Here is an 8,019-nt window from a genome sequence, read left to right as displayed (position 1 = left end):
TTCCCCTCTCTCCTCCCTCGTTCTCTCTCGTTAGACTATATTTGTGTTTTATCATTCATAAGAGAATATGTTTTCATATTGGGTTCATAATAATATTGAGTACATTGGATACTTACTTTTCCATTCTTGTGATATTTTACTAAGAAGGATGTCTTTCAACTCCAACCAGGTAAACATAACTGATGTAAAGTCTCCATCTTCTTTTATGGCTGAATAGTATTCCATGGTATACATATACCACAGTTTTTTTAATCCATTAATGAATTGATGGGCATTTGGGCTACTTCCATGACACAGGAATTAGGAATTGGGCTGCAATAAACATTCTGGTGCAAATATCTTTGTTGTAAAATGGTTTTTGATCTTCTGGGTAGATACCTAGTAATGGAATTGTAGGATCAATCAGATGTAAGGTCAACTTTTAGATCCTTGAGCATTCTCCATACTTCTTTCCAAAAAGGCTAGATTACTTTGCCCTCCCACCAACAGTGTAGAAGTGTTCCCTTCTCTCTGTATCCATGCCAACATATGCAGTTTGGGGACTTTGTGATGTGGGCTAATCTTATTGTAGTTAGGTGATATCTCAAAGTGGTTTTGATTTGTATTTCTCTGACGATTAAAGACAATGACCTTTTTAATGTGTTTGTTGATCATTAACCTATCATCTTCAGAGAAGTTTCTGTTCAAGTCTCTTGCCCATAAATAAATTAAGTTGTTTGATCTTTGATTATTAATTTGAGTTCTCTGTAGATTCTAGTTATCAGAACTTTGTTGGCATCATAACATGCAACATTCTTCTCCCATTCAGAAGGTTATCTGTTTACCTTTGTTGTAGTGCCCTTAGCTGCACAGAAGCTTTGTAGCTTGATCAAATCCCAGTAATATATTTTTGGTGCTGCTTCAATTGCCAGGGGAGTCTTCCTGATAAAATATGTTTCCAGGCCAACATCATCAAGCATTTTCCTGTACACTCTTCTAGTATTTTTATAGTTTCATGTCTTAAATTTAAATCAATTTTTGTTAGTCGTGAGAGGTATGGGTCCAGTTTCAGGCCTCTATAGTTTGCTAGCCAGTTCTCCCAGCACCATTTGTTAAATAGGGATTCTTTTCCCCGTTGTATGTTTTTGTTAGGCTTATGAAAGTTCAAATGACAATATGTGACTGAGTTCATCTCTAGATTCTCTATTCTATTCCACATTATCTACCTCTCTATTTGTATGCCAGTACCATGCTGTTTTGATCACTATATATTTGTGGTATAACCTGAGGCTGGGTAGTGTGATGCCTCCAGATTCATTTTTATTTCTAAGTCATGTATTGGCTATTTATTTTTTTCCCTGATTCTATGTAAAATGAATTACTATTTTTTCAAGGTCTTCAAAGTAAGACATTGGTGCTTTTTTAAATTTTTTATTGAATCATAGCTGTGTACATTAATACTCTCATGGGGTACAGTGTGTTGTTTCTATATACAATTTGAAATACTTTCATCCAATTGGTTAGCATAGCTTTCATGTCATTTTCTTATTTGTTGTGTTAAGACATTTATATTCTACATTTAGAAAGATTCATATGTACCCTTATAGGATAAATCATAGGCATGATCCCACCAATCACCCTCCTTGCACCCATCTTCTCCCCTCCCTCCCATCCCTCTCCCCTTTCTCCATATTCTTGGCCTAATGTTGGGTTATAGTTTTCCTATGGTAGCTATAAATTAGTTTCATGTTAGGGTTGAGTACATTGGATACTTTTTCTTCCATTCTTGCGATACTTTGCTAAGACGAATATTCTAGCTCTATCTATGTAACCATGAAGGAGATAAAGTCTCCATCTTTCTTTATGGCTGCATAGTATTCCATGGTGTACATATGCCACAATTTATTGATCCATTCATGGGTCGATGGGCACTTGGTCTTCTTCCATGACCTAGCAATTATAAATTGGGCAGCAATGAACATTCTAGTACAAATATCTTTATTGTAGCATGATTTTTAGTCTTCTGGATGTATACACAGCAGAGGAATTGTAGATTCAAATGGCAGGTCTATTTTTAGTTCTCTAAGTGTTCTCCAGATGACTTTCCAAAAGGGACATATTAGTTTGCAATCCCACCAGCAGTGTAGAAGTGTACCCTTTTCTCCACAACCACGCCAGTATAATTTTTTTGATGTGTCATTGAATTCTGTTAGCTAGGATCTTATTAAATATTTTTGCATCTATATTCATTAATGATATTGATCTATAGTTTTCTTTCTTTATTGGGTCCTTTCCTGGTTTGGGGATTAGGGTGATATTTGCTTCATAGAACATGTTGGGGAGGATACCTTCCTTTTCCGTGTTTTGGAAAAGGTTATGTAATATAGGTACTAGCTCCTCTTTGAAGGTTTGCTAGAATTCTGACGTGAAACCATCTGGTCCTGGACTTTTCCTTTTTGGGATATTCTGTATAGTTGTTGCTATTTCAGTGCTTGTTATAGGTCTATTCAAAATTTCTAATTCTTTGTGGTTGATTCTAGTAAGGTGGCATGCTTCTAGGTATTGGTCCACATATCCTCCAGACTTTCATATTGCTGAGAAGAGAGTTTTTGTAGTAATCACTGAGGAATTTTTAATTTCTGTGATGTCTGTTGTTATTTCCCCTTTATCATTTCTGATTGAAGTTATTAGAGATTTTACTTTTTTGTTTCTCATTAGTTCAGCCAAAGTTTCATTGATTTTATTAATCTTTTCAAAGAACCAACTTTTGTGGGTGGCACCTTTGGCTCAGTGGGTAGGGCACCAGCTCCATATATCATGGGTGGCAGGTTCGAACCCAGCCCTGGTCAAACTGCAACAAAAAATAGCTGGGTGGAAGACTGCCACGGCAATAGCAACAACTGCAACAATAAACAAACGGGATTTAATTAAATTGAAAAGCTTCTGTACAGACAAGGAGACAACAGCCAAAGCAAGTAGACAACCTACCCAATGGGAAAGGATATTTGCATATGATGAATTAGACAAAAGTTTAATAACTAGGATCTACAGAGAACTCAAATTAATCCACATGAAAAAACCAACAATCCCATATATCAATGGGCAAGAGACATGAATAGAACTTTCTCTAAAGAAGACAGATGAATGGCTAACAAATATGTGAAAAAATCCTCATCATCCCTAATTATTAGAGAAATGCACATTAAAACCACCCTGAGATACCATCTAACCTCAGCAAGAATCGCCTATATCACAAAATCTCAAAACTGCAGACGCTGGCACAGATGTGGAGAGAAAGGAACACTTTTACACTGCTCGTGGGACTGCAAACTAATACAACCTTTTTGGAAGGAAGTATGGAGAAACCTCTAAGAACTCAACCTAGACCTCCCATTTGATCCTACAATCCCATTACTGGGCATCTATCCAGAAGGAACAAAAAAAAAAAAAACTTTTATTATAAAGATACTTGTACTAGGCTATTTATTGCAGCTCAATTTATGATTGCTAAAATGTGGGAACAGCCTAAGTGCCCTTCAACCCAGGAATGGATTGGCAAGCTGTGGTATATGTATACCATGGAATAGTATTCAGCTATTAAAAAAATGGAGATTTTGCAGCATTTGTACTATCCTGGATGAAGGTGGAAAACATTATACTTAGTGAACCATCACAGGAATGGAGAAGTATAAATCCTATGTATTCAACTTTGATATGAGGACAATTAATGACAATTAATGACATGGTGAGGCATAGGGGAAGGGGTGAGCAGGAAGAGAAGGAGGGAGGAAGTGAGGGTAAGGACAAGAATAAAAAAAGAAATTAGTGACTAATTCTGACATAAATTGGATTCCATTTTGACTAAAGTACATCACTTAAACATTAATTTTTATTTGAACTTGTTAATATGTTGTTTAGGATACAGGATACTGCATCCTCATTTAAAAGTGAATTATGTTTGTAATTTCCCCTTTATAATAATATATTTTTCCAATTTTAATATCAGATGTATCCAGATTAAGCAGAATGATTTTGAAGTATTTCTTCTTTTTCTATTGTCTATAAGATTTGGCATGATCTGTTTTATGAAATTATCTTTTATTTTTATTTATAAATGTTATTTGTCTATTTTTTGAGACTTTGGAAAAAATAATAAGTTAATTTGATGACTCTATACTGAACCTCAGAGTCAAAGCATTCTATAATAGTCATACTCTTATTTAACAATGTGAATGCTACTTTCTTTGCATTACTGTTATTATTATTGCTTAATACTTCATTGCAGCAATTGTCTGATTTCTTTTCTGAATGTATTTATCTTCATTCAATCTTCACGTGGTTTTTGTTTCTAGTCCTTATCTTAAACATTGTTTTGTTGTTAAATGTCAAGTCTTTTTAATTCTGTGAAGGCAAAAAGTGGAAACCTAATAATCACATGTATATGTAAAAATAAGAAAACTTAAAAAAAAAATAGCCAGACATTGTAGTGGGTGCCTGTAGTCTCAGCTACTTGGGAGGCTGAGGCAAGAGAATCACCCAAGCCCAAGAGTTGGAGGTTGCTGTGAGCTGTGATGCCACAGTACTCTACTGAAGGTGTTAAAGTGAGACTCTGCCTCTAAACAACAACAACAAAAAGAACCAACTTTTTGTTTTGCCTTCTGAATGACTCTTTTGTTTTTAATTTCATTTATTTCCGTTCTAATTTTGGTTATTAGCTGGGTTTGGGGTTGGGTTGTTCTTCATTTCCAGTTGCTTGAGATGGCTAATTAGGTTGTTGACTTGCTCTGTTTTCTTGATAAAAGCTTCTAATGCTATAAATTTCTCTCTTAGGACTCAACCTTACATTATCCCACAGGTTTTGATAGTTTGTGTCTTCATTATCATTTTGTTCAAAAAATCTGATGATTTCCTTCTTAATCTCATCTTTGACCCATCTATCATTCAGTCTAAGGTTATTTAGTTTCCATGACTTTGTTTGAGTATGAAGGTTTCTGTTGCTGTTGAATTCAACTTTTATTCCACGATGGTCTGAGAAGATACAAGGAATAATTTCTATTCTTTTAAATGTGTTGAGGTTAGACTTGTGTCATAAGATATGACCAATTTTAGAGGATGATCCATGTGCTGATGAGAAAAATGTGTATTCAATTTTATTCGGATGAAATGTTCCGTAATGTCTGTTAAGTCTATTTGTTCTAGGGTCAAGTTTAAGTCCATTATTTCTTTGTTTAGTTTCTTCTCAGAGGATCTATCTTGAACTGCCAAAGGGGTGTTAATATTTCCAACTACTATAGTGCAGGAAGATACCATATTGTGCAGATCCTTTAGGGTTTGTTTTATAAATCGAGGAGCATTCAGGGAAGGCATATAGATGTTAATTATTGAAATATCTTCATGTTGAGTGTTTCCCTTGACAAATATGTAGTGTTCAACCTTGTCTTTCCTTATTTCTGTTGGTTTCAATCCAAATGTATCAGCAAACAAGATTGCAACCCCTCCTTTTCTCTAATTTCCATTTGCCTGTATTATAGATGACCATGTCCTCACCCTGAATCTTGCTTTATCCATTGAGGTAAGATGAGTCTCTTGTAGGTAACACATACCTGGCCTTAGCTTTGTATCCAGTCAGCTAACCTGTTCCTCTTTGGAGGAGAATTTAAGCCATTTACATTAATTGAAAGAATTGATAGGTATGGTAGTGTTTTAGCTGTATTGTTTTTCACAGATTCAGTTCATATTTTTAACCCTTTCACCATTGTGGAATCTAGGATTTGTTGCTGAAATTCTGGGTGAGTTTACTTTGGAGCCAGACCATTGTGTTGGTCATTATTGAAAATGGGTCTGAGTATTTTCTGGAGAACTGGTCTAGTTATGGTAAATTTCCTCAACATATGGATATCAGAAAAGTGTTTGATTTCTCCATCACTAATGAAAATTAGTTCAGCTAGATCCAGGATCCTGAGCTGAAAGTTGTTTTGTTTTAGAAGATTGAAGGTTGTTGACCATCCTCTTCTGGTATGAAAAATTTCATCTGAAAGATCTGCATTCAACCTGACATTTTTTCCTTTATAGGTAATCCTTTTCTTATGCCTGGCTTCTTGCAGGACTTTTCCTTCATATTAAATTTGGCAAAGTTAATGACAAGGCGTCTAGGAGATCCTTTATTTGGATTGAGTCATGCTGGGTTTCTGATACTATCTACTATTTGGATTTCTGTATCTCTTGCCATGTTTGGGAAATTCTCCTTCATAATCTTAAAAATAAGGAGCGATTCACAAATTTGCATGGCATCCTTGCACAGGAGCCATGCTAATCTTCTCTGTATCATTTCAATGTTAGTATATGTGCTGCTGAAGTGAGCACCTACTCTGGACTTTTAATAAGAAAGAAAGTAGAAGTTTAGGCTGGCATTGGCATACAATAAATGTTATGAACTTGCTATACAATTTCAGATTGGTCTCTTGATTCTTGATAGATGATTTCTTCCCCCAAACAGCACACTTTAAATAATAGTAATACCTTCTGTTACACAGATAAAATAGATTATGATTCCTTCTAGTTTTAGTGGTCTTCTAGCCCACTAGGCGATTGTGAAACAATAAATTAAGTTGAAGTCACTTAGGGCAACAAGCCACTGCCTGAAAGCAGTGTTACTTTGAGATTGTTGTCATCCCAGCCTTAAATTGGAAAAGAAAATCTCATCTTTACTACTACCCTTGAACTCTTCTTTCATCTAATATCTCTTTCTTCATTTGTGCTATGGGATTCACAGCCAACAGTCCTCATTAGGGGCCTTAGCTTCTCTTATGCATCTAAAACTAAAGCACTCATGATTAACAACACCTGCACATGCTGGGAATCAATCTTGCACAATTATCTAGGAAAGGCAACATATAATAGGCTTAGGTAGTACAGAAATTAATTTCTCTCTAATCTTCTACACATTCCAACAGTTTTATATACCAGAAAACATTAAGGACTATCTTTTGATCTCCCTTACACTGACCAGATTCCCATCTTATCTACTCAAAATATAAGTAAATATTAATTACCTCCTAATATAAGCAGACTATATAATTATAATTTTTCTGTTTCCCACTTTGGTCACAAATTCTATAGTTCAGCAACTCCAACAGAAGGATAATGGAGAGTTAGAATAAGAATCCCTTGACTGTCTTGTCCTGCTCCCCTTTATTCCTACCATTTCTGTACTTTTCCCAAGATTCTTCTTCATTTACAAAGGCAGAACTGCAAACACCAGAAAAAAGATGAGCAGAACACTGTGAATAAAGGAAAACAAGAGCAGCAATGCAAATCCAAAATGAAAGGGTCAGACTATCAAAGAGTAGTCATCTAGGGGGAGAATTGTTATATGTAAAAACCACCTCTGGTTCTTATAAGAGGAAAGATTAAATTAGACATTGACAGGGAAAAAATAAACTCCAAGCTTATATGAAAGGCATAGAGATTCATTATTTAAATGGCATAATACATTGTCTGTCTATATATATGTATATGTGTGAAAATGTGTGTTTTTTCCAAATAAGTAGTGAAAAGGAAGAGTGTGTTCTAGGAAGCTGAGAAGGATGGATTACTTGAACTCATGAGTTTGAGACCAGTCTGAGAAAGAGTGAGACCCTGTCTCTACTAAAAATAAAATAACTGAGGCAAGAGGATTGCTTAAGCCCAAGAGTTGGAGGTTGCTGTGAGCTATGATGCCATGGTACTCTACCAGAGTGACAACTTGAGACTCTGTCTCGAAGAAAAAAAAAAGAAAGAAAGAAAGGGAAAGAAAAGAAAAGAAAAAAGAAGAGGGTGATGTCCATTGTAGGTGGAAAAAAAAACAAAATACAGATAATTATATAGAATGAACAATATTTGGCTGCACAACAAAGTGACTATAATCATCAGTATGTTAGGGTGTACTTTAACTAAAAGCAAGCTTAGAATGTTCCTAACATAAAGAAATGATAAATGCCTGAGGTGATGGATACAAAAATTACTCTAATTCGATTAATTCACATTGTATGTCTACATCAA

General features: G+C 35.2%; 1 protein-coding gene and 1 non-coding gene across 2 annotated transcripts in view; both read right to left on the bottom strand.

Annotated features, from left to right (window-relative positions):
* The window catches only part of NEXMIF (neurite extension and migration factor), a 215,545-nt gene that overhangs the window by 105,211 nt on the left and 102,315 nt on the right, over window positions 1-8,019 (bottom strand). The gene's annotated exons all lie outside the window — the stretch shown is intronic.
* LOC111722365 lies at window positions 6,236-6,342 on the bottom strand. Its single transcript, XR_002771190.1, has one exon. It is a non-coding gene; the product is annotated as a U6 spliceosomal RNA (small nuclear RNA).

Source organism: Otolemur garnettii, unplaced genomic scaffold (genome assembly GCF_000181295.1).
Source record: "Otolemur garnettii isolate 467f Iridium unplaced genomic scaffold, OtoGar3 scaffold00239, whole genome shotgun sequence".
Lineage (NCBI taxonomy): Eukaryota > Metazoa > Chordata > Mammalia > Primates > Galagidae > Otolemur > Otolemur garnettii.
The sequence above is the reverse complement of the archived record's forward strand: the minus strand, read 5'-3'. Positions and strand labels throughout refer to the sequence as shown.